This window comes from Chlorocebus sabaeus, chromosome 26 (assembly GCF_047675955.1).
Source record: "Chlorocebus sabaeus isolate Y175 chromosome 26, mChlSab1.0.hap1, whole genome shotgun sequence".
NCBI classification, from domain to species: Eukaryota; Metazoa; Chordata; class Mammalia; order Primates; family Cercopithecidae; genus Chlorocebus; species Chlorocebus sabaeus.
Genome location: NC_132929.1, coordinates 4,046,700 through 4,072,232, shown reverse-complemented (window position 1 = coordinate 4,072,232; position 25,533 = coordinate 4,046,700). Strand labels below are relative to the sequence as shown.

Sequence of the window (25,533 nt, the reverse complement as noted above, 5' to 3'; positions counted from 1 at the left end):
TTATCACATGCCAAGCTCTGCATTATGCATCTTCTGATTCACAGCTTGGTTGGAAATTCTAATGAGTGATGAATGTAGAACACGGTCCATGGTCATCGTGTAAAAAGAAACCAGGTTCTAAAACCTTCCTACCAGTGGGATTTTGAACAATAAAATTCCCATACTCTAAGAACAAATTCAGCCCATTTGAAAATGCATATGGCTTAGGCATGAAGCCTTAAGAAACGGAGCCTCTGACTGGCAACAACGTTACAAGTAGATACCACATGGCTCTCCTTCACTGGGTGAAATTGATCAGCGTTGCTTCCATAGAAATGGTAAGTCCAGGGTGGAGACACTGGCTTTGAGGGTCAACCATGTCTCCTCACAGAGGAGACTGTCAAGACTGAAATAGGCATGCCGGAAGGTATTCCAAGCACAGGGACACTCCATGCCAATCTAGGAAAATGAGGCCCCATCTTGTCTAAATGTCTTGCCCAACACTTGGTTTACAAACGGATCAGCCTCTGTGACCCAAGGCCAGACCCAATGGACAAAGCAGTGCTCAGACCCCAGGACCACACAATCCTGAAGGAGGCAGGTCAATTACTCTCTGCACAGCATGCAGAATTGATTGCAGGTGTTCTAGCAGTCAGACACTCAGTATCAGAAAATCAAAATAAAATTTACATTTCCGCAGACTCATGACAGTTCCGAATGGCATAACCCAGTGGTTACAAACATGGAAACAAAATAATTATAAAATAATTCTAAAAGCATATGGTCCAAATTTTATTGGGAGGAACTATGTGAATTATGAAACAGATCCATTATGATATTTGACATACTTATATTGGTGCAGCAAAAAGATAATTCAGAAGCCACAAAATCATATAACCATGTAGATGCATTATCAGAAATCATAACCATTAACACACAAAACATACCCCAATTAAAGCTACACAGAAAATCAGAAAACTCATGATATTCAGTACTACATCTTCAACTCAAAAGAAAATAAGACAGGGAATGGGAAATACCACAAGTACCAAACAATTATAATTAAATAGGGAGATGACTTTAAAGTTAAACAAACACCAGAACTAGCCTACACTCCATAAAAACAACTATAACTACATAAGGAAAAAGAGATTAGGCACATGCTTAGTGTACAGGTGGCCATGAGAAACTGAAAGCAAGATGGCACCAAATTCAAAAGGCCAAAGGTAATTGTGAGCAATGTAAAGCTGATCTAAAGTAGAGCTATTCTACAGCCATAGATAGGTACAAACCTAGTACCTTCAACCTGTGCTTCCAGGTAGATTTTATAGGATCATTAAATTATCCCTAGTCGTAAAAATATGCAGTAACAATGGTTGATACACACGCAGAGATTAACATAGTAATAGTGGTTAGCGATTCATCTGCCAAATATGCCATCTCAGCCTTAGAATATATGATAGCTCACTATGAAGTCCTAAAATAATTGAAAGTGATAAGGGAACTCATTTTGCATGAAGAATTACACAGGCATTGGCAGATAAATGGGATATAGAATGAACTTTTCACCTACTCTGTAATCCCACAGCAGCAGGATATATAGAGAGATTTAATTGACTACAATCAAAATAATTTAAAACTTTGGATAAAATGATTACATTTCAACAACCTATTAGCCTGACACGTTTTAATTTAAATCAACAAAGTCAACAAGAGCAACTTCCAATCTTAATTTAATGAGGTAACTTTAAGCCTCTTAAAGGATAAGGAAGAAAATGATGCAAACATCATGCCTTACAAAGTGAACACTAGACTTAATGACAGTACTGTCTCCCATGAGGACATGGCGGCCAATGGACATGCAAATATTTATTGGACTGCAGGAAAAGAGGAGAGTTATAATTACACACAATCTCCAGACTTACTCCAAATTGTCCCTAGACCTAGATTTGTTGCCACACTTTCTGCAAAATTGGTACTACACTGCTTTTTTCTAGTCATTGGTATTAATATAATTGAAACTGTATTCAATTTAATCTGATTTTACTTACCACTAACCTAATACATTCACATCACAGTCACAAGAACAGCACCAAAAGGATGGTGATAAAGCATTCATGAGAAGTTACCCCCATGATCCAATCACCTCCCAGCAGGCCCCACCTCCAACACTGGGGATTATAATTTGACATGAGATTTGTTGTTGACACAGATCAAAACCACATCGTTCCACTCCTGGCCCCCCAGTCTCATGTTCTCACTTTGCAAAATACAATTTTGCCTTCCTAACATTCCTGCAAAGTCTTAACTCATTCCAGCATTAACTCAAAATTCCAAAGTTCAAAGTCTCATCTGGGACAAGGCTAGTCCCTTTCACCTATGATCCTGTAAAATCAAAAACTAGTTAGGCTGGGCACAGTGGCTCATGCCTCTAATCCCAGCACTTTGGGAGGCCAAGGTGGGCAGATCACTTGAGGTCAGGGGTTCAAGACCAGCCTGGCCAACATAGTGAAACCCTGTCTCTACCGGGAAAAAAAAAAAAAAAAAAAAAAGTAGCCAGGCATGGTGGCACACACCTGTAATCTCAGCTACTCAAGAGGCTGAGACATGAGAGTCGCTTGAACCCAGGAGGCAGAGGTTGCAGTGAGCCAAGATCGCGCCTCTGCACTCCAGCCTGGACAGACTGAGACTCTGTCTCAAAAAACGAACACACACAACTAGCTAGTTACTTCAAGATACAGTGGAACTATAGGCATTTGGTAAACATTCCTGTTCCAAAAGAGAGAACTCAGCCAAAAGAAAGAGGGTATAGGCCCCATGAAAGTCTGAAATCCAGAAGGGTAGTCGTTAAATCTTAAAGCTCCAAAATAATACCCTTTGACTCCAGATCCCATATCCAAGGCACACTGACACAAGGGATGGGCTCCCAAGGCCTTTCACAGCCATGCCCCTGTGGCTTTGCAAGGTTTAGCCCCTGTGGCTGCTCTCATGGACTGGCGTTGAGTGCCTGTGGCTTTTCCAGGCACAACATGCAAGCTTCAGTGGGCCTACAATTTCAGAGTCTGGAGGACTATAGTCTCCTTCTCACAATTCCACTAGGCAGGGACTCTGCATATGGACTCCAACCCAACATATCCCCTCTGCACTACCCTAGTGGTGGTTCTCCATGAGGGTTCTGCCTCTGCAGTAATCTTCTGCCTGGACACCCGGACTTTTCCATACATTCCATACATCCTCTGAAACCTACATGGAGGCTGCCAAGCCTCAACTCTTGCACTCTGTGTACCTGCCGGCTTAATACCATGTGGAAGACACTGAGGCTTATAGCTCACACCCTCTGAAGCAGTGGCCTGAACTGGACTTTAGACCCATTTAAACCATGGCTAAAGCTGAAACAGCTGGGATGCAGCGAGCAATAACAAGAGGTTGCAAAGGGCAGCAGGACCGTGGGCCTGGCCCGTGAAACCATTCTATCCTCTTAGGCTTCCAAGTCTGTGATGGGAGGGGCTGCTACAAAGGTCTCTAAAATGTATTCAAGGCCTTCTTGCAATTGTCTTGGCTATTAGCACTTAGCTCCTTTTTACTTCTGTAAATTTCTGCAGCCTTCTTGAATTGGCTTTACTTTTCTGTCATATGAGTAGGCTGCAAATTTTCCAAACTTTTACACTCTGCTTCCTCTTTAAATATAAGTGCCAACTTTAGGTCATTTTTTGCTCATGTGCATAGGCACAGACTGTTAGAAGCAGGCAGGCCTCATGTTAAATGCTTTGATACTTAGAAATGTATTCCACCAGATACACTAAATCATCATTCTTAAGTTCAAAGTTTAGTTTCGCAGATCCCTAGGGCAGGGACACAATGTGGCCAAGTTCTTTGCTAAGGCATAACAAAAGTGATTTTTGCTTCCGTTCCCAATAAGTTATTCATTTCCACCTGAGACATCATTAGCCTGGCCATCTCTGTTCATATGACTATCAGCATTTGGGTCACAATCATTCAAGTCTCTAAGAAGTTTCCAATTTTCCCTTATTTTCCTGTGTTCTTCTGAGTCCTCTAAAGTCTTCCAACCTTTGCCCATTACCCAGTTCCAAAGCTGCTTCCATATTTTCAGGTATCTTTATGGCAATGTCCCACTCCCCAGTAACAATTTTTATATTAGTTCATTCTCACATTGATATAAAGAGACTGGGTAATTTATGAAGAAGAGAGGTTTAATTGGGTTATGGTTCAGGTTGTGGCTTCTGCTTTTGGGGAGGCTTCAGGAAGCTTCCAATCATGGCAGAAGGCGAAGGAGGAACAGGCATCATACATGGTCGGAGAAGGAGCAACAGATAGAGAAGGAGGATGCTCCATATCTTGTGATAACTCACTATCACAAAAACAGCACCAAGGGGATGATGCTAAACCATTCATGAGAAACCACCACCTACATTATCTAATCACTTCCAACCATTCCTCATCTCCAACACTGGGGACTACAATTCAACATGACATTTTGCGAGGTTACAGATCCAAACTATATCACAACCTTGTTTATTCTTTCCATGAAACGACTTCTAAATTTGTGTGGTTTTTCATATGGTTTTCCGCATACCAACTTCTTTCACTTCAGCTCTGATTTTGGTTATTTTTTGTCTTCTCCTAGCTGTGGGGTTGGTTGTCCTTGTTTCTCTAGTCCCTCTAAGAGTGATGTTAGATTGTTAATTTGAAATATTTCTAACTTTTTGATGTGGGTGTTTAGTGTTATAAACTTATCCCTTAATGCTGCTTTAACTGTGTCCCGGAGATTCTGGTATGTTGTATGTTTGTTCTCATTAGTTTCAAAGGATTTCTTGATTTCTGCCTTAATTTCATTATTTATTCAAAAATCATTCAGAAGAAGGTTGCTTAATTTCCATGTAACTGTATGGTTTTGAATGATTTTCTTGGTATTGATTTCTATTCTGAGAATGTGGTTTGGATCATTTCAGTTTTTTTAATTTGCTGAGGATTGTTTTATTGCTGAGTGCATGTTCAATTTTAGGGTATATGCCATGTGTTCAGAAGAATGTATATTCTGTTGTTTGGGAGTGCACTGTTCCTTAGATGTCCATTAGGTCTATTTGGTTAAGCGTCAAGTTCAGGTCTTAAATATCTTCAACAGTTTTCCAAGTTGATGGTCTGTCTAATACTGTCAGTGGGGTTTTGGAAGTCTGCAGCTATTATTTCGTGATTATCAAAGTGTCTTCTAGGTCTCTAAGAACTTGCTTTATGAATCTGCATGCTTCAGTGTTAGGTGCGTATATATTTATCATAATTAGGTCTTCTTGTTAGATGGAACCCTTGACCCTTTCTTTGTCTTTTTATCTTTATTTTTTTAAGTCATTTTTTTTGCCTGAAATTAAAACAGTAACCTCTGCTTTTTTCTATTTTCCGTTTGCTTGGTAGATTTTCCTTCATCCCTTTACTTTGAGCCTGAGTGTCAGTACATATGAAGTGGGTCTCTTGAAGCCAGCATACAGTTGAGTCTTCCTTCTATACCTAACCTGCCACTCTGTACTTTTTAATTAGGGAATTTAGCCTGTTCACATCCAATATTCATATTGATATGTATAGATGTAATACTGTGATTGTGTTACCTGGTTATTATGCAGACTTTTTGTGTGGTTACTTTATAGTGTTAATGCTTTATGTATTTAAGTGTGTTTCTGCAGTGACTGGTAATGGCCTTGCCATATTTAGCACTCCCATCAGGGTCTCCCCTAAGGCAGGTCTGATGGTAATGAATTATCTTAGCATTTGCTTGTCTGAAAATAATCTCATTTCTCCTTCACTTATGAAGCTTAATTTGATTGCATGTGAAATTCCTGGTTGGAAATTATTTTCTTTAAGAATGCTAAATGCACATCCTGCCCCCACCATTACCCCCACTTCCTGCAATCTCTTCAGGCTTGTAAGGTTTCTGCTGAAAAGTCCACTGTTAGTGTGATAATGTTCCCTTTTGTGGGTAACCTGCCCCTTCTGTCTAGTTGCCTTTAACATTGTTTCTTTCATTTCAACCTTGGAGAATCTGTTGACTAAGTGTCTTAGGGATGGTCATCTTGTGTAGTATCTGACAGAGTTTCTCTGAAGTTCCTGAATTTGAATGTTGGTCTCTCTAACGAGTTTGGGAAAAGTTTCTTGGATAATATCCTGGAATGTTTTCCCTTTCTTTCACTCCTTCTTTCTTTCAGGGACACCAATAAGCCATAATTTGGTCTCTATATATAATCTCATATTTCTTGGAGGTTTTGTCTATTATTCTTTCACCTTTTTAAAAATTTTCATCCGAGGTATTTCAGAGAACTGGTCTTTAAGCTCTGAGATTCTGTGTGTGTGTGTGTGTTTTTTTTAGACCTAGTTTCGCTCCTTTGCCTAGGCTGGAGTGCAGTGGCGTGATCTCAGCTCACTGCAAGCTCCGCCTCCTGGGTTCACGCCATTCTCCTGCCTCAGCCTCCCGAGTATCTGGGACTATAGGTGCCCACCACCATGCCCAGCTAATTTTTTGTATTTTTAGCAGAGACAGGGTTTCACCATGTTATTCAGGATAGTCTTGATCTCCTGGCCTTGTGATCCACCAGCCTCAACCTCCCAAAGTGCTGGGATTACAGGCGTGAGCTACCACACCCAGCCTCTGAGATTCTTTTCTATGCTTGGTTGATTCTCCTGTTAATAGTGGCCATTATATTCTGAAATTCTTGAAGTGATTTTTTTAGCTCTATCAAATCAGTTTTGTTATGTCTTAAAATACCAATTTTGTCTTTTATCTTTTGTATCATTTTATTTTATACCTTAGAAACCTTGGATTGGGTTTTGACTTTCTTCTGAATATTGATTATCTTTGTTCTTATCCATGTTCTGAATTCTATTTCTGTCATTTCAGCCATTTCAGCCTGGTTAAGAACCATTTTTTTGGAAGGACTGATGTTCCTTCAGTCTTTGTAATTATTGTCCTTTGGATGAGTTACTTTGCTTTTATCTTCTTCGATGCCCCTGGGGGTTTGATTGTGGTATGTAGTGGGTTAAGTCAATTGGCTTTATTTCTGGAAGATTTTAGGCTGAGTTCAGTACTCCTGGGATGTGTGCTCTAACTCTGTGGGGTTGATATCCAACCCCCAACTTTGTTCTCTGTCCTGTCAAAGTTAGGAACCTGCTGCACTGGAAGGGCCAAGGTATGTACTAACGACTGGGTGAGGTCTGCCCACATGCACACATGTGCTGGCAAAGTCGTAGCAAGGTGGCTGTGGGCAAGTGCATGCCAGCAAAGTGGCATGGGGGAGGCTGCAGTTGGGTTTGGGTGTAGGTGAACTGGGTGTGTGTCAACAGGGACCACTCTGCTGGAGCTCCCTAACAGTCTAGCACAGTCTGCCAGTGAAGCAGGTATGATGTCGGCCCCTGGGAGGCACCTTAGTTAGCCATGTGAGGCTGCACTACAAGCGAGTGCAGCCAAGCTGGGGCTCTAGAAGCCAGCAGATATGGGTCACTGAGATTGGAATTACCCCATCTCACAGGCAAGATCACCCTGCTGTGTTCTAGTCCAACAGTTCACCTAAGACTGAAGTCTCGTAGGGGAGCGTGGCAAGCCTTGGGTAATGGGCATCCCTGCTTGTGCTCCACTACAGACATTCCAGCAACAAACCCTCTGGGCTCTACACGGGCTGGAGCCCTGCCCTTATTACCTCTCTAAACAGCTCTCCCTGCAGGCTCAAGTGTCCTTCATGGTCATGGGGTGCTGCCAGGATTCCAGATGTTGGTGGTAAGAGTAGATCACTCCTTGCCTGTTCAACTCACCCCTTCCTCAGAAATCACTGGGGGCCAGGAATGAGGCCCAGTGTACAGTCGCCTTGTACAGGATTCCCAACTATATTAAGTGGAATTGTTTTTGAGTTTCAGTTTTCAGTTTATTTGCAGTATAATAGAATGCAATTGTTTTTTATTGACCTTGTACACTACAACATTACTGAATTTTATGTTCTAATCTTATATTAGTGGATTCCTTAGGATTTTGTATATACTAGATCATTTTACTGGTACATAGAGACAGTTTGATTTCTTTTATTTTTTTATTTTTTGATATGGAGTTTTGCTCTGTTGCCCAGGCTGGAGTGTAGTGGTGCAGTCTCGGCTCACTGCAACCTCCACCTCCTAGGCTCAAGTGATTCTCCTTCCTCAACCTCCCAAATAGCGGGGGTTACAGGCGCCTGCTACCACGCCTGGCTAATTTTTGTATATTTTTAGTAGAGATGGGATTTCACCATGCCAGTCTGGTCTGGAACTTCCAACCTCAGGTGATCCACCTGCCTCGGCCTCCCAAAGTGTTGGGATTACAGGTGTGAGCCACCACACCTAGCCTGATTGATTTATTTTCATTCTGATAGTGTTATATTTATTTTTCTAGTATAATTTATTGACTATATCCTCAATTACAATTTATAATAGAATGGTGGTAGTGGATAACCTTTTTGAGTTTTTAATTTTGGAAAAATTACTGAGACTTCCTTGATACCAGTGTTATGTGAGCTTTTCATGGATATCTGCTTCCAAGTAAAGAACATTTCCTTTCATGCATAATTTTTTCATGTTTTTACCATGAGTGGGTTTTGGATTTTTCAAATGCTTGTTACATATCCTTGGAGGTCATCATGAGGCTTTGTTTTTTCATTTATTAATAAAATGTATTACACTAATTGTTTTTATATATTTTATTTTATCAAACTTACAATCCTGACATAAGTACCCTTCATCAGAGTGTATAAATGTGTTTTAAGAACCTGAATTATTTGTTTATGTCTTTGAGGATTATTGCCTCAGTATTCATAAGACATATTGGTCTACAATTTTCCTTTCTTCTTCTTTTTTTTGAGATGGAGTCTCTCTCTGTTGCCCAGGATGGATGGAGTGCAGTGAGACAATCTTGGCTCACTGAATACTCCGCCTTCTGGATTCAAGCAATTCTTCTGCTTCAGCCTCCTGAGTAGCTGGGATTACAGGAACCTGCCACCACACTCGGCTAATTTTTGTGTTTTCAGTAGAGATAGGGTTTCATGATATTGGCCAGGCTGGTCTCAAATTCTTGACCTCAGATGATCCGCCCATGTCAGCCTCCCAAAGTACTGAGATTACAGACATGAGCCACCATGCCCTTGTATTTTCCTTTCTTAAAATATCTCTATCTAGTTGTAGTATCAGAGTAATCTGCCTCATAGAATACATTAGGCAGTAATCTCTTCTTCTCTATTGTTTTTATTTTCTTTTATGAAGAATTAAGGATCATTATTAAGTTGTTAATGGGTCAAGAGAAAGTTACCACTGAAGTCTTCTCTACCTGGGCAACAATTGACTCCTAACAACCACTATAAGCTTGAAAGATGATCCCTCCCCAGCTGATTCTTCAGGTGAGTCCTCAGCAGCATCTACATCTGGATTCCTGACCCAGAGAAACTGTGAGTAATGTGTGTGTGTCGGTGTTTTAGCCTCTGAGCTATGTGGTAATTGGCTATGGTGCAATAAATAATGCATCTGACAGTAAGTATAATGTGTTATCCTGGAGTGAATCCAAAAACTTAAAAATGATATCAGTAGAAAACCTGATAAAATATGAATAAAGTCTGTACCTTAGTTAGTAGTTTTATACTATCATCAATTTTCATGTTTTCATATGTATTCTATCTATGGTTATATAAGATGTCAACATTAAAGGAAGTTGCAGGGTAGATGAAATCCTATGTAATATTTTTATAACTTTCTGTAAATATAAATTTATTTCAAAATTAAAGAGTAAAGACATAATTCACGTATTTGACATCACAACTTGGTCTAAACTTAATTGACTCTTCCTGGAACCTTAACCTCTGGGTGCAAATATAATATTATAAATTATGAATTATATGAATTTATTTTTCATTCACTCTATTATTTAAGGAGTACTAAAGCCGATTTATTTTCTCAATTATCCAAAAGTAGTGTTGGCCAGAGTAACAAGTAGGCAGAGCAGAATATTTTATGAATACCATAATGCATCTACACTTGCCTTGACTATTTATAAAGTGATTTGTATGATTATCATCTATATGATCATAAAGACAAATGAGAAAGAAAAATTTATAGATATGCAACTTTTCTGAATTTAAGAATAGGATCTAGCCAGGCATAGTAGCATGTGTCTGTAGTCCCAGCTGCTAGGAAATGTGAGGCAGAAGGATCACTTGAGACCAGGTGTTTGAGGTCATAGTTTGCTATGGTTGCATCTGTGAATAGCCACGGCACTCCAGGTTGGGCAAAATGGCATCACCCTGTCTCAAATAAATAAATATTTGAGTTGGACTGTAATTTTTAGGTATCTTTGTTCATATTTATATGATTAGGACTGGAATTCTCATGATATAGATTTTTCTGTTTTTAGAAAGCTGCCACTGCAATACAAACTTTCATGTAACTCAGTGCCATGTCTGTCTTCCTCCTGAATGTATATCTTGAACTGTAGACTAATTATCTCACCATATTTGTTTTATATCTGTAATTTCTTGTTTGCTTTTGAGGTTTCTCTCTGGATCATGGCTATAAACTATAGCCCTGCCCAACAGGACTCAAGGGTTTAGTACTGAATTTTCACAGTATGCTTTTCTTGGGATGTTTATTTATGCTGGTGGATGGCCTGATGTCTAATTGTCTGACCTGTAACCAGGTTTCTCTCTCACAGAATACTCATTTTTATTGGAATACATCCTTATGGCTCCTTTCTGACCCATGTTCAGTTTATCCCTACCAAGGTAGACACTCTTTAAGAGTAATGAGTAGGACAAAAACATGAGGTCCAGGTATGTTGGTCAAGTGAGACACCTAAGAGACAACACAGCAAAAGGCGTGAAATATCCCTCAGTGTATGACTAACAGATCCTGGAGATAAGAGGGCAGCATTCTCTGCAGGGCCAATGGGAAGGGGAGAACTCTCTGAAACAAACACTCCCAAGCAGCAGGGGTCAAGGGGAGCAAAGAGAGAGAATGCATGATGGACCAGCAGGCTGAAGCATTTGTTGGTGTATAATCTGTGTTTTTCAGAGATACAGAACCAATAGATGATAGTTATAGATAGATGATAGATAGATAGATAGATACATAGATACATAGATAGATAGATAGATAGATAGATAGATAGATAGATAGATAGATGAGAGACAATTTATTAGGCATGGGCTCACGTGATTATAGAGACTGAGAATCCCAAGGCAGGCCATCCATAAGCTTAGGACCCTGAGATGCTGGTAGTATGGCCCAGTCCAACATCATATCTTCAGAACCATGGAAGCCCTGGGGTAATTCTCAGTTTAAGGCCAAAAGCCTACAAATCTGAGTAAGCTATGAGTTTCAAGGGCAGACATCTTTGATTTCTGTTGTCCAAGGGCAGGAAAAGAAATATCCTTCCTCCAGGAGAGACAGACAGGAAAAAGTTATGCCTTTTCGGTTGTATTTAGCCTTAAGTAGATTGGATGGTGCTTGTTTTTCTTGGGGGTGGATCTTTACCCCTCAGTCAAATGACACACACACCAAACTCCTCACTCACAGACTCAGAAGTAATGCTTTACCAGTCTTCTAGGTATTCATTAATACAGTCGTTGTGATACATAAAATTAACCATCCCAAGCCCATCATTTTTCAACTTGGCACCTGTGTATTGTTTGTCTGTGTTCCCACCCAAACTTGAATTGTAGTTCCCATAATTCCCACGTGCTGCAGGAGGGCCCCAGTGGGAGGTAATTGAATAATGGGGACGATTACCCCCATGCTTCTGTTCTCATGATAGTAAGTGATTTCTCACAAGATCTGATGGTTTCATAAGGGGCTTTCTCCCCATTTTCTCGGCACTTGCCTTCCTGCCACCATGTGAAGAAGGACATATTTGCTTTCCCTTCCACCATGATTGTAAGTTACCTGAGGCCTCCCCAGCCATACTGAACAGTAAGTCAATTAAACTGCTTTCTGTTATAAATTACCCAGTCTCAAGTAAGTCTTTATTAGCAGTATGAGAATGGACTAATACAGTAAATTAGTACCAGTAGTGGGGTACTGCTATAAAGATACCCCAAAATATGGAAGCGACTTTGGAACTGGGTAACAGGCAGAGACTGAAACAGTGCGGAGGGCTTAGAAGAAGACAGGAAAATGTGGGAAAGTTTGGAACTTTCTGGAGACTTGTTGAATGCCTTTGACCAAAATGATGATAGTGGTACGAACAATGAAGACCAGGCTGAGGGGGTCTCAGATGGAGATGAGGAACTTGTTGGGTACTGAAGTAAAGGTCACTCTTGCTATGCAAACAGACTGGTGGCATTTTGCTCCTGCCCTAGAGATCTGTGGAACTTTGAACTTGAGAGAGATGATCTAGGGTGTCTGGCAGAATAAATTTATAAGTAGCAAAGCATTCAAGAGAAAGCACAACATAAAAGTTTGGGAAGTTTGCAGCCTGACAATGTGAAATAAAAGAAAACCTGATTTTCTGGGGAGAAATTCAAGCCAGCCGCAGAAATTTGCATCAGTAATGAGGAGCCTAATATTAATCACCAAGACAATTGGGAAGTGTCTCCAGGGCATGTTAGAGAACTTTATGGCAGCCCCACCTATCACAGGCTAGAGACCTAAAGGGAAAAATGTTTCATGGACTAGGCCCAGGCCCCCCTGCTCTGTGCAGCCTCAGGACATGGTGGCCTGCATCCCATCTGCTTTGGCTCCAGCTGCTCCAGTTAAAAGAGGCCAAGGTACAGCTCAGGCCATTGGTTCAGAGGGTGCAAGCCCCAGGCCTTGGTGATTTACACATGGTGTTGGGCCTGCAGGCACACAGAAGTCAAGAATTGAGGTTTGGGAACCTTCACCTAGATTTCAGAGGATGTATGGAAATGCCTGGTGTCGGGGTAGACGTTTGCTGCAGGGACAGAGCCCTCATGCAGAACCTCTGCTAAGGCACTGAGGAAGGGAAATGTGGGGTTGGAGCCCCTACGCAGAGTACCCACTGTGGCACTGCCTAGTGGAGCTGTGAGAAGAGGGCCAACATCCTCCAGACACTAGAATGGTAGATCCACCGACAGCTTGCACCATGTCCCTGGAAAAGCCACAGACACTCAATGCCAGCTGTGAAAGCAGCTGGGAGGGGGGCTGTACCCTGCAAAGCCACAGGGGCAGAGCTGCCCAGTGCCGTGGGAGCCCACCTCTTGCATCAGCATGACCCGAATGTGAGACATGGAGTCAACGGAGACATTTTGGAACTTCAAAGTTTAATGGCTGCCTTCTTGGATTTTAACTTGCGTGGGGCCTGTAGCACCGTCATTTTGGCCAATTTCTCCCACTCGGAACAGGTGTATTTATCCAACGCCTGTCCCCCCATTGTATCTAGGAAGTAACTAACTTGCTTTTGATTTTACAGGCTCATAGGTAGAAGGGACTTGCCTTGTCTCAGATGAGACTTTGGACTTGGACTTTTGGGTTAATCCTGGAATGAGCTAAGACTTTTGGGGACTGTTCAAAAGGCATGATTGGTTTTGAAATATGAGGACATGAGATTTGGGAGGAGTCAAGGCTGGAAAGATAAGGTTTGGCTTTGTCCCCACCCAAATGTCATCTTGAATTATAGTTCCCATAATCCCCACATGTCATGGGAGAGACCTGGTGGGAGGTAATTGAATCATGATGGCACTTAACCCCATGCCGGTCTCCTTGAGATAGTGAGTGAGTTCCCATGAGATTTGATGGTTTTAAAAGGGGCTTTTCCGGCCGGGCACGGTGGCTCAAGCCTGTAATCCCAGCACTTTGGGAGGCCGAGACGGGTGGATCACGAGGTCAGGAGATCGAGACCATCCTGGCTAACATGGTGAAACCCCGTCTTTACTAAAAAAAATACAAAAACTAGCCGGGTGAGTTGGTGAGCGCCTGTAGTCCCAGCTACTCGGGAGGCTGAGGCAGGAGAATGGTGTAAACCCGGGAGGCGGAGCTTGCAGTGAGCTGAGATCCGGCCATTGCACTCCAGCCCGGGTGACAGAGCGAGACTCCGTCTCAAAAAAAAAAGGGGGGCTTTCCCCCTTTCGCTCAGCACTTCTTTTTCCTGCCACCATGTGAGGAAGGACGTGTTTGCTTCCCCTTCTTCCATGATTGTAAGTTTCCTGAGGCCTCCCCAGCCATGCTGAACTGTGAGTCAATTAAACCTCTTTCCTTTATAAATCACCCAGTCTCAGGTATGTCTTTATTAGCAGCATGAGAACGGACTAATACAGCACCCATATTATTTCCTTAACCCCAAACTAATCTCCAAATGAGTGACTTAATGTGCTACCTCTTGAATATACTGGGGTGGAGATTGGACCCCACAATGTCTCAGGCAGCATCATCTTTATGGATTTTCATGGTGCAGTTCATTCGGCTGTTTTTGCTGGTTGTACTTAAAGGTTTCCCAGACAGGCATTACATAGCGTAGGTGACTTCACAATTCTGGGGTCCTGGTAGTGGTACTACTTCCTCTAGTCCATTAATCATTAAATTAGTGAGTAATGTCTGTGGTGACCTCATTTCCATGGCTTCACTAGGGATTTCCCTGATGGGAACTCTTTGTAGCAGCTCCAAGCCCATGTTGGCACTTGGCATTGCTGTATTAGGGGCTCTCTGCAATGACTCTGCCCTGTGACAAGTCTTAACCTTGGTTCTCAGGCTTGCAGAGAAATCCAAAGAAAATTGTGGAGGCTGCCAAGCCTTCAAAGCTCTTGCTTTCTGTAAGCCTACAGAATTAGCACCACAGGGACATCTCCAAGGTTTAGGACTTGTACATCCAAGAGCTGGGGCACAAGTCCCACCTGGGACTACTTTATCCAAAGCACCTGGAATGCAGGGAGCAGCATCATGACTTGGCACAGGGCAATGCCTTCATTTGTCCCCAGAAACCATCCTGTCCCCCAAAACCCCTGGGCCTGTGATGGGAGGGCAGCCTGAAAATGACTGAAATGCTGTGGGGCCTCTTTCCCATTGTCTTGACTATTAACACCTGGCTCCCTTGTAGCCATGCTAATCTCTGGCAAACTGTGGCTCTGTCACACGCTTGGGTTTTTCTCCTGGAAATGCTCTTTTATTCTCTACCACATGGGCAGGCTGCAAAATTTTAAAATTGCTTTCTTGTCTATTTTTCTTTATCAGTTCACATGAAGCATTTGGAAGTAAACACGTGATGGACTGAACACTTTGCTGCTTAGAGACTACTTCTTCCGGATTCCCTAGTTCATCACTAAGTAGTTAGGCCTCTCACAAAGCCGTTGGTCATGGATACAGGTCAGCCATTCTTTACCCATTCAAAACAGGGATGGCCTTTACTCCAGTTACTAATATCTTGTTTCTTAGTTCCATCTGACATTTTATCAGAATGGCCCTACATCAGTGTTTCTATCAGCAGTGAGGACTAAACTCTGATTTTTTTTTTTTAATCTTGCCCAAATTCCTATCTAAAAGGTCTAGGGAGTCATGCCCTACAAACCATAAATTCTCATCAGATGGGTTTCATTTGACCCTGTATATCGTGACTTACTTTCCAACCTGACTCTGGCATAACTTACAAAACAAGGAAGAAAATCAAAATATTTTACTCCAAAAACATGTTTCTTTGTTACATTTTGAAATGGTCCTGCAAGCCGTCCTTTGTGGAGGAAAATTCACGTCTGTAAAGAATCTCTATTAACATACCTAGACTTTTTACTGTCAGGCTCTTCCAATTCTGAATAGATTAGCTAAGAGTTTAGCACCTTTTTTTTTTTTTTTTTTTTGAGACGGAGTCTCGCTGTGTCGCCCAGGCTGGAGTGCAGTGGCCGGATCTCAGCTCACTGCAAGCTCCGCCTCCCGGGTTCCCGCCATTCTCCTGCCTCAGCCTCCCGAGTAGCTGGGACTACAGCCGCCGCCACCGCGCCCGGCTAGTTTTTTGTATTTTTTAGTAGAGACGGGGTTTCACCGTGTTAGCCAGGATGGTCTCGATCTCCTGACCTGTGGTCCGCCCCCTCGGCCTCCCAAAGTGCTGGGATTACAGGCGCCGCCACCGCGCCCGGCTAGTTTTTTTGTATTTTTTAGTAGAGACGGGGTTTCACCGTGTTAGCCGGGATGGTCTCCATCTCCTGACCTGTGATCCGCCCCCTCGGCCTCCCGAAGTGCTGGGATTGCAGAGTGTAGCACCTTTTAAAGTGTCTGAATAGGAAACATTTGTCATCTATTGTCTCTGAGGAAAATGGCTTTGAGAATTCAAAAGAACCTTGGTCTCCAAAGTCTTTTGTCTTAACCTGAACATTTCCTTTCTATTGATCCCAGGTCCTTAAAAAAAACTCAGCCAACTGTCAACCAGAAACCGTTTAAATGTATCTGTAGCCTGTAATCCCACCCTGCCGCCCCTCCCCTGCTTCAAGCTGTCCCACCTTTCTGGAACAAACCAATGTATTCCTTAAATTTATTTGATTTCTGTCTCATACTTCCCTAAAATGTATAAAACCAAGCTGCACCCCAACCACCTTGGGCACATGTTCTCAGGACTTCCTGAGGGCTGTGTCATGGGCCATGGTCACTCATATTTTGCTCAGAATAAATCTCTTTAAATATTTTACAGAGCTTGACATTTTTTTGTCATCAGCAGTCTTGTCACAGTCACTTGACCAATTTATAAGGACTCCCAAACTTTTCCTAGGCTTCTTGTATCTAATCCTTACAGCAATGTAGGCTTTATCTAGCCTATTTCTCCAAAGTCTTCCAGCCTCTGCCCATTCCCCATTTTCTGTATTAGTCTCTTTTCTGTTGCATATAATAGAATACAAAAAAAATCTGGGTAATTTATAAAGACAAGAAATGTATTTCTTACAGTTATGAAGGCTAATAAGTCCAAGTTTGAGGGGCCACATCTGGTGAGAGCCTCTTGCTGGTGGGGACTCTCCAAATAGTCCTGAGGTTGTATCATGCAGGTTTCACCTATCTCAGGGCTGAGCCTGGTAGGACCTATCTCTTTTCCTCTTATAAAGCCACCAGCTGCCCTGACCTGGTAACTCATTAATCCATTAACATGTTAATCCATAAATAGATGTGTTACTGGTAAGTGTGGGGTCCTCATTTCCTGTTTTTTTACAGAAAAATAATTAAGGCTAGAGAGGTAAGAAGTAACAAGATTTGGCCGGGTGCAGTGGCTCATGCCTGTAATACCAATACTTTGGGAGGCCGAGGCAGGTGGATCAGGAGTTCAGGAGATCAAGACCATCCTGGCCAACATGGTGAAAGCCTATCTCTACTAAAAATACAAAAATAAGCCAGGCATGGTGGCATGCACCTGTAGTCCCAGCTACTCAGGAGGCTGAGGCAGGAAAATCGCCTGAAAGCAGGAGGCGGAGGTTGCAGTGAGCCAAGATCCTGCCACTGCACTCCAGCCTGGGTGACAGAACGAGACTCTGCATCAAAAAAAAAAAAAAAAAGGAAAAAAGTAACAAGGTGTATTTAAAGTGGCAGTACACTCTGAAAGCGGAGTCAGGACAGGCTGCTGGCAAAAGGAGACAACGAGTATTAGCACTAGGGAGCTTCTTTATGGGGGGTCTTACATGATTATTCATGAAGGGATGGAAAGGGCTGTTACTAGCAAGCTTGTTTTGGGTGGTCTCTGGGTGCACATGCGTTGTGGCCGTACATGCTCGTGCATGCATCGCATGTCATATTAGCATCTTAAATCTCCAGTCAGGGGTGTATGTTTTACCATTATAATGAGCAAAAGGCCACTTTTAGGATGAGTCAAGAGGGAAGTGCACATGCTTGCTATTGGGGAAAGTTCCTACTGAAGTTATCTCCTGTTAGGTCCAGGTAAGTCCCAGGTTAGGGCCAGATAAGCCTAACGACAAGTCCAGAAGTGGCTCTTGTTTTCTTCTGATTGACAGAGGACACTGGTTGCTAGTGGAGTGACATTTCCGGGGCTTCCTTTGCCAGGACTGCACTTCTCAGGGCTGCCTTTTTGCTCATGTCTGTCTATCTGCCTATTCTAACAGACTATCCACTTAGGAAAGCAGAACACTCATTATCCATGTAATCACCTCTTAAAGGCCCCACCACTTGATACTTCCATATCAGGGATTAACTTTTAAAATAGGTCTGGTGAAAGACAAATATTCCAGCCACAGCAAATGCCAGGAGATCTCCTATATTCTGTACATATTCTTCCTTACCTTCATTGTGGAGTACTAGTTCAATTTTCCCCTAGTAGTCTGGATCAGTTGCCCCAACAAACACTACAACTCACTTCTTCACCTGTTATTTCAGGAACATGAGGAGCCCAGTGTAGCTGAATGGCAGTCTTCACATTCGGTTCAATGAACTAATTGTTGTGTCTTTAGTGGCAGCATTCCTTTCTCTAGAATTAAGACCTCTAGGCCAGCAGAGCATATTGTTCCAGGAGCAGAAAGCAAAGATTTCACTAGGGAGACATTAAGAGTAATATGAGTGGTGCCATTCTCATTTTTCTCCCTGGATTCCTAAATCTATAATTCTGGTTTGGGGAGAAAGAGTATTATATAATGGTTGCTAATTCAGGGTGTATACGGGATTCTAGAGAACCTTGCCCCATCCCTGAAAAGTATTGTTACCTAGAAGGTGCTGCAACTGTGAGTCCCAAAGGTTATTCTACCATTTATCAAGCTAGTTCCTCCAGGATGATGGGGAACACAGTAAGACCAGTGAGCTTCATGACCATAAGCCCACTGCTGCAATACTTTGGCTGTGATTGGAGTTCCTTGATCAGAGCCAATGTTTTGTGGAATACCATGATGATAAGTAAAGCATGCTATTAGTTCACAAATCACCATTTTGGCAGAAATCTTATGTTCAAGGAAGTAAAATCCACATCTAGAGTAAAAATCTATTCCAGGAAGGGCAAAACACAGCTCCTTTCTTGACGAAAGATACCCAACGTAATCATGCAAAAACTGGTAGTTTGCTGATCACCCTGGGGAATAGTGTCATATCAGAGACACAGTATTGGTCCCTGCAGCTGGCAGATGGGCCACTCAGAGGGAGCCACGGCCAGGTTTGCCTTGGTGAGTGAAAGTCCTGCTGGTGTGAGCATGCATGATCTTCATCCCTGACACCATGGTCACTTTGTTCATCAGCCTATGGTGCAATGACAGGTGTGGCTGGATAAAGGATAACGAGTATCTCGGAATGCATTATCCCATCCACTTGATTATTGCAGACGTCCTCTGCTGAGATAACACATTGGTGAACATTCACATGGAAACAACTGTCTTCACCTTTTTTGCCTCTTCACCAGTGACAAATCCATTACACATTTTTTGTGGATAGACTGTGGTACAAACTTGTATAATAGGTCTCTTCAAGGAAGGATACAAGAAGGATGAACAGTATATAATGTTGGTAGTGTACCTGCATCCTTCTTTGAGGGGACCTGGCTGTTCTTTCTTACAGGGAGTTCTGGGACTGTAAACTGGCTCAAGTGTGAGAATCGAGTATGGGGCTATGATTCTGTGCTTTTTTTGTGATTCCAGTTAGACTTGTTTACTTGAGCTAAATTTTTTCTGCTTCTTCCGACCAAGTAAGCCTTTAGAAAGCTTTCTATCTATTTACTTTTTGAGAACACCATGGCTAACTAGCAAACATTACAGATATATAGGAGTCAGAACAATCTGATTGTTGCTTTGCCTTTGCTGCTGATTTACATAATAATGCCGACTAGCCTTTGAAGGTTGACTGCTGCCACTTGGCCCCAAGGCCCCTTGAGATCCAACATTTCCATTGCAGTTAAACATTTTAAGTGATGGTCTGTGGTTTCCATTATAAGATCTGGCCTACAGGGAAGAGAGATCACAGAGTTGTTAAGACACACTGGGGCTTCCCACACTAATCTATTTCTCAAAGTATCATTAAAAAGTATGTCTTCTGGGCCTTCTCTGTGTGGGTCAGTGACAAATCCACTCTAGCATTTCACTCCCCCCAAGTTTCTAAGTTCCTTCCACAAGTTTAAACAAAGAGAGATAGGGCATCTCCAACTAGTTCATGGTAAACTACTCTTAGAACTGGAATTCAGCAAACATTGCAGCAAACTACTAACGTCATTCCTAAATCCCCAAGCTGTGACATTTGAAGCAGAATATTTGCTTAGTGGGCTCATATCAATAAACTTGTCCTCATGCAACTTTATGTTCCCTCCACCACTCTCCTAACTGTTAGAAGCAGATTTTTCAGTGCCGCAAAATAAAACAGCATCCGCATATGAATTTTCTCAGCAAGGCAAATTTACTCCTGCAGGAGGGTCCTCCTCATAGGTCTGGTCACTGTGAGAGCACACACAAACAAAGGAAAGCAGATGTTTTTATTATCTCTAACACAGCTCATCCCTGTGTACTGTGTCATGCCTCCATTGGCTGGAGATGGACCACACAATTTAAGCTAAACCCGGCTGGCTAACTTGAAAAGTGCAGGAATGCAGTTGTAGACCAGTGGGAAGGTGGGAAGATCAGTTTTGGCGAGAGCAGCTGTTGCGATGGGAGGGGTACTTCACAGAGTGGGTAGCAGATGTGGAATGCGGGCTCTATAGATAAGGACTGGCAGGAAAGCTGTTTACCAGAGCAGGGGAACACAGAGAGTAAGGAAGTCTGGCCTTGAAAGGGAACGAAGGACAAGGAAATTTAAGCAAGCTAAACCTTTGCAGAAGAATTTCTTACTGTATTCAAAACTGACCCTAAATATCCATTTCCACAAACGTCCCCAGATTCTGCTCATATAAATTAGAAAGTTCAAGTAGTTTGTTTGAGTGTGGTGCACCTTCTCATGGGTCATGCTTCATATATTACCTTTATGGCCTGCTAGGACTTGACTCTAGTTATAGGTCTGGAAGCAAAAAATGTGGCTGGAGTAGGGCCTGAAGAGAAGCAGTACTGTATTCCTTGGCAACAGCTTCAGGGAAGCTCATTACCTTTTCCTCATGCAATGCAGAGTTAATTTCCCCAGAGAGAAGTGGAAGGGCCTATACATACACTGTTGGGGGGAAGGCCACTGCCATGGGCATATGTGCGGGAGGCCACAAACAAGATTCATCAGAATTTCAGAGCACAATGTCTCCAGCCTCATCAGTGTTTTCAGAGGTTTCCATTCCAATTTAAAAGGTCCCATTCTTTCCCAACTAATGCCCTCAATTTGTAGTAGATCCCTTGCTAGACCAAGAGTTCAACAATTTAGCCAATTGTGTGAGTTGGGCTTGTCTTTTAATTTTAGCAATTTGGGCCCTGTGGCTAAAGGTGAGATTATTCTTGTAACAGAGTAGCTTAACTTCAAACTGCATTTTAAAACTTTTTTTTCTTTCCTCCTTTCTCTCCAGTCCCAAAATGTAGCTTTGAGACAAACTACAGATGTGTTTCACAGTCTCAGAATGTTTTTGTTCCTCCTTTCTTCCCAGTCTCACTATGTGGCTTTGGGAAAAACTTTACAAATATGCCTTCTTTCGTCTTGACATACAGTCTCGGAATGTGCTGTGAGCCTCCCCTCCCTTTCCCTTTCTTGGCTTATGCTCCCAAGCATTATACACCTTTATTCACCTAGATGCTTGTTAAACACATATCATGCTCTCTTACTTGGTATTTTTTTTAGGAGCTTCAGAGGCTGCGTCCTGATACAGAGCAGACATCTCTGGAATTCCTTTCTGACAAAAGATTACTTCAAGGCCAGAACCCACTCCTGGCTAAAGATTAACTGTGAGAGTGACTGCCATTGATTTGTAACCTGGTTGGGCCCACGATGGTGCTGGCCCCTTTGCTAGATGGAACAATAATTCAAGACAAGCCACTGGAGCGGGTCACATCACCTGACACCTCTTAGTTCCTTGTTTCTCATGCATTCCAAACCCCTCTCTCCCAAACTTCCATATTCCCTCCACAAATTGAAGAGTGGAACATTTTGGAAAGAATTCCACCCACTCTTCCCCTTGCTAGCGCATGTAATAAAGCTCACTCTCTTTCTGTGACACCTTACTCTTGTTGTTTTGGCTTTTTTCTGTAAGTGGTGAGCAGCTGGACCCTTTTGCTGGTTACAGTTTCACTTTGAGCACACTTAGAACCTCTAAGCCTACTTACGTGGAGATGGATCTCAAAATTTATTTTTTCTTCATCACTTTGCCTAGCAACATTAGAAATAACCAACTAACATAATTGTATTCCTTGGTTTTCCAAGTCTGATATGACCTCACATAAGTGTGGCATTATCAAAGGTCCTAATGAACAGAGATGATGATAATGGAGGAACACTCGTGGACAAGATGAGTTAAAAGGTGATTCGGAAGAGTTTGACCTGACTGGCAGAAATTTTGGAATACTTTCGTTAATGTATTTTGCTTTTATATTCCATCACATGTGATCATAGGAGTGTTTTAAGACAGCCACATTTACAAAAGTTCAAAAGTTATTTTCAATAATTATGAAATAGTTATGCTGGCAGATGAAGCCGTCAAAGGGGGCCATAGCCAGGTTGGCCTTGGTGAAAGTCCCTGTTGGTGTGAGCATGCATAATCTTCATCTCTGGCACTGTGATCACTTTATTCATTAGCAAATTGTGCAATTATAAGTGATAAGTGATAAGACATTTGTGCTATAGTTTTTCGCTGGTTTTATGCTTGTGACATAAAATAATGACATACTTATAAGTGATTCACATGATACTTCCTGCAAGTACTTGGAAAAAGCAGTCACTGTTAGCAAATGCTGATAAAATGTGTACTATTGAACAATGATTGTACTGCACATTTTATGTATTATTAGTTCACTCAATCCTCACATCATCTCAAGAGGCAGACAGACACTATTAACTCCCTCAAGTTCTAGTTCTGAATCTGAACCAAAGTTCTATAGGAAGAGGAACAATAGAAGAGATTCTGAAGAATGAGAAGTGAGGCAAGCAAACAGGAAAAAGGAAAGAGAAGAGGAAAAGTGTGTTGGTGACACAGGCTAGGGTATGAGAAGAGGGCAGTGGTATTAGCGGACTGCTGGGTTCAGTGACATGTAAGGACTGCAGGAGCAGGAAGGGCAGACCATGGAGGGACTAAGCCAGTGAGAGAGGGCAGCTCAGGCAGCGATGCAGCAGCAACTCAGAGGGGAATACATTCTGTATGGAGGAACTTTAAATGTCTAGATCTAGTTTTGTTTTTTTCTCACTCTGTCACCCAGACTGGAGTGCAGTGGCCCGATCTCAGCTCACTGCAAGCTCTACCTCCCAGGTTTATGCCATTCTCCTGCCTCAGCCTCCTGATTAGCTGGGACTACAGGCACCCGCCACCTCACACAGCTAGTTTTTTGTATTTTTTAGTAGAGATGGGGTTTCACTGTGTTAGCCAGGATGGTCTCGATCTCCTGACCTTGTGATCTGCCTGTCTTGGCCTCCCAAAGCGCTGGGATTACAGGCGTGAGCCACCGCACCCAGCCTAGATCTAGTTTCTTGAAATGTTACCTTAGCCCATATGGTCTGCCCATCAGGAAGACAGAACAGTTGAGGATGGTCGCTGCCCTCTGGGGATAGACATGAGCGCACTCAGGAGGCGTTGAGTGTGGGGAGGACGAGGGTGAAGACAGGCAGAGAGGACCCTCGGCAGGCTGACTGACAGTATCATGGACCTGGATGTTCCTGTTCACTTCTCTTTCTCCAGTACTCCAATTCCCCACTTCACCCCAAGTGCAAGTTCCTGTCCTGTGTAGAACACCATTGACATAAATGACTCCATCTTAGAAAAATACTCCATCAAGCAGCTTTGCATTTCTCTTTGAAGAAAATCCCAGAGATAGCCCATTGCACCTGTAGTGGTACTGCCCTAACTGCCCTCAGGCAGAGAAAGGAACAAATGGCCTCGGCACTGCACTGGCACCTCCAGCACACTGCAGCCACCATATGGAGAGGAGCGCAATTTCTCTTCGGTGTGAGTTCTCACCACCTACTCTTCAACAGGCAAGGCCCTGGCTCAGGACCACAGAATAGCTGCCCCACCCATTGTTGAGCATACCCACTGGTAGTGGCTCTGTGTTTCCCTGGGGAAGGACTCCCAGTGGCAACTGACAGCCCCCCTGCCACTGCCACTGCCACAGCGATAGCACTGCCCTTACTTTCCTCAGTCTGGGGAAGAAACAAAGAGCCTGAGGGCTTCACCTGAGCTTCCAGCATGCCGCTGATGAACAGTGAGAAATCATCTGAAGGTACAGGAGGTCAGGAGATTGAGACCATCCTGGCTAACACGGTGAAACCCCATCTCTACTCAAAAATACAAAAAATTAGCCGGGCGTGGTGGCGGGCACCTGTAGTCCCAGCTACTCAGGAGGCTGAGGCAGGAGAATGGCGTGAACCCAGTGGGGCGGAGCTTACAGTGAGCCGAGATCGTGCCACTATACTCCAGCCTGGGTGACAGAATGAGAATCTGTCTCAAATAAATAAATAAATAATAAAAAAATAAAAATTAAATTAAACAATGACTATATGCAACACACACTTAAGAAGTGAGGGATCATGCTCCACTTCTTTTGAGCAGGGTGTCTACAAAAGTTACTTAGAACCCTCACCATGAACATGTGTCTAGTCTCCTTTGCTTATTAAATATTTATTCAATCATTTATTTATGCTAGTATGAAAACCTGGATGTTTATTTGTTATTCTACCTATGCTAATGCATTTATTTTATTCTCATTGTTCCGGTGATGGCCATTGGAATGTCTTTCGGTTAGATTCTCTCATTTTGAAATACCCTCACGATTAGGGTTTGATTTACTGTCGGTTAGTCGGATATTTGTATTGTGGCTGACATTTCTTTAGTTCTGGCACTACTAGATGCTCCAGGCTCATTGTGTTTATTCTCTACCCAAGCCTAGTATTCCTTTTTTTCATGAAACCCTAGTTTCTTTTAGTGGAAAATGAAATCACAAACTAAGATCTGGACACCGGGTGTAGTCATTGCTCCTGACATTCCTCTCTTTCTTGCAGTTTTATCAATTTCTGCCTCCTGTAGTTTACACTCTGTTATTAGGTGCATATCTGTAAATTTTGTTATCTCTTGTTAGGTGTCTATTGATTTAAGGTCCTGTCAGCTGACAAAGCAAAGAAATATATCTGTTTATTCATAAATACACACATGTGCATAAATATTTCAACATGTATCTGTACATATCTATATGAAATTAAACATAAATTTATATTGCTTCCAGCACCACATGATCTAATTCATTACCCTATGAATCAATCTGCCTATTCATTTACTTGTATGTAGCCTCAAACTCTAACAGTGACCAAGATAATTCTGTTAACTTAATTATACCATATTTTTTTTCCAAAGAACCTTAGTTGTATTTTTGGTGAATAGTATTAGAAACAAAGTTTGGGGCAGTGGGTATACTCATTACTGCTAGGAATGAATTGATTCTATGATTTGCATTCTGAGAGAGCAAAGAAATGTATATGTGTATATAGTAACACACACGTTTGTGTGTGTGTGTATATATATATGTATATGTGATATTTCTAATA

The 25,533-nt window shown here is 42.4% G+C and overlaps 1 long non-coding RNA gene across 16 annotated transcripts in view; it reads left to right on the top strand.

Moving 5' to 3' along the window:
* Nucleotides 1-25,533, top strand: part of LOC119623586 (uncharacterized) — a 406,106-nt gene that overhangs the window by 164,645 nt on the left and 215,928 nt on the right. For all 16 annotated transcript variants that reach the window (XR_012091421.1, XR_012091423.1, XR_012091418.1 and 13 more), the window contains one exon: nt 9,259-9,392. This is a non-coding gene — a long non-coding RNA (uncharacterized lncRNA). The remainder of the gene's footprint in view (nt 1-9,258; nt 9,393-25,533) is intronic.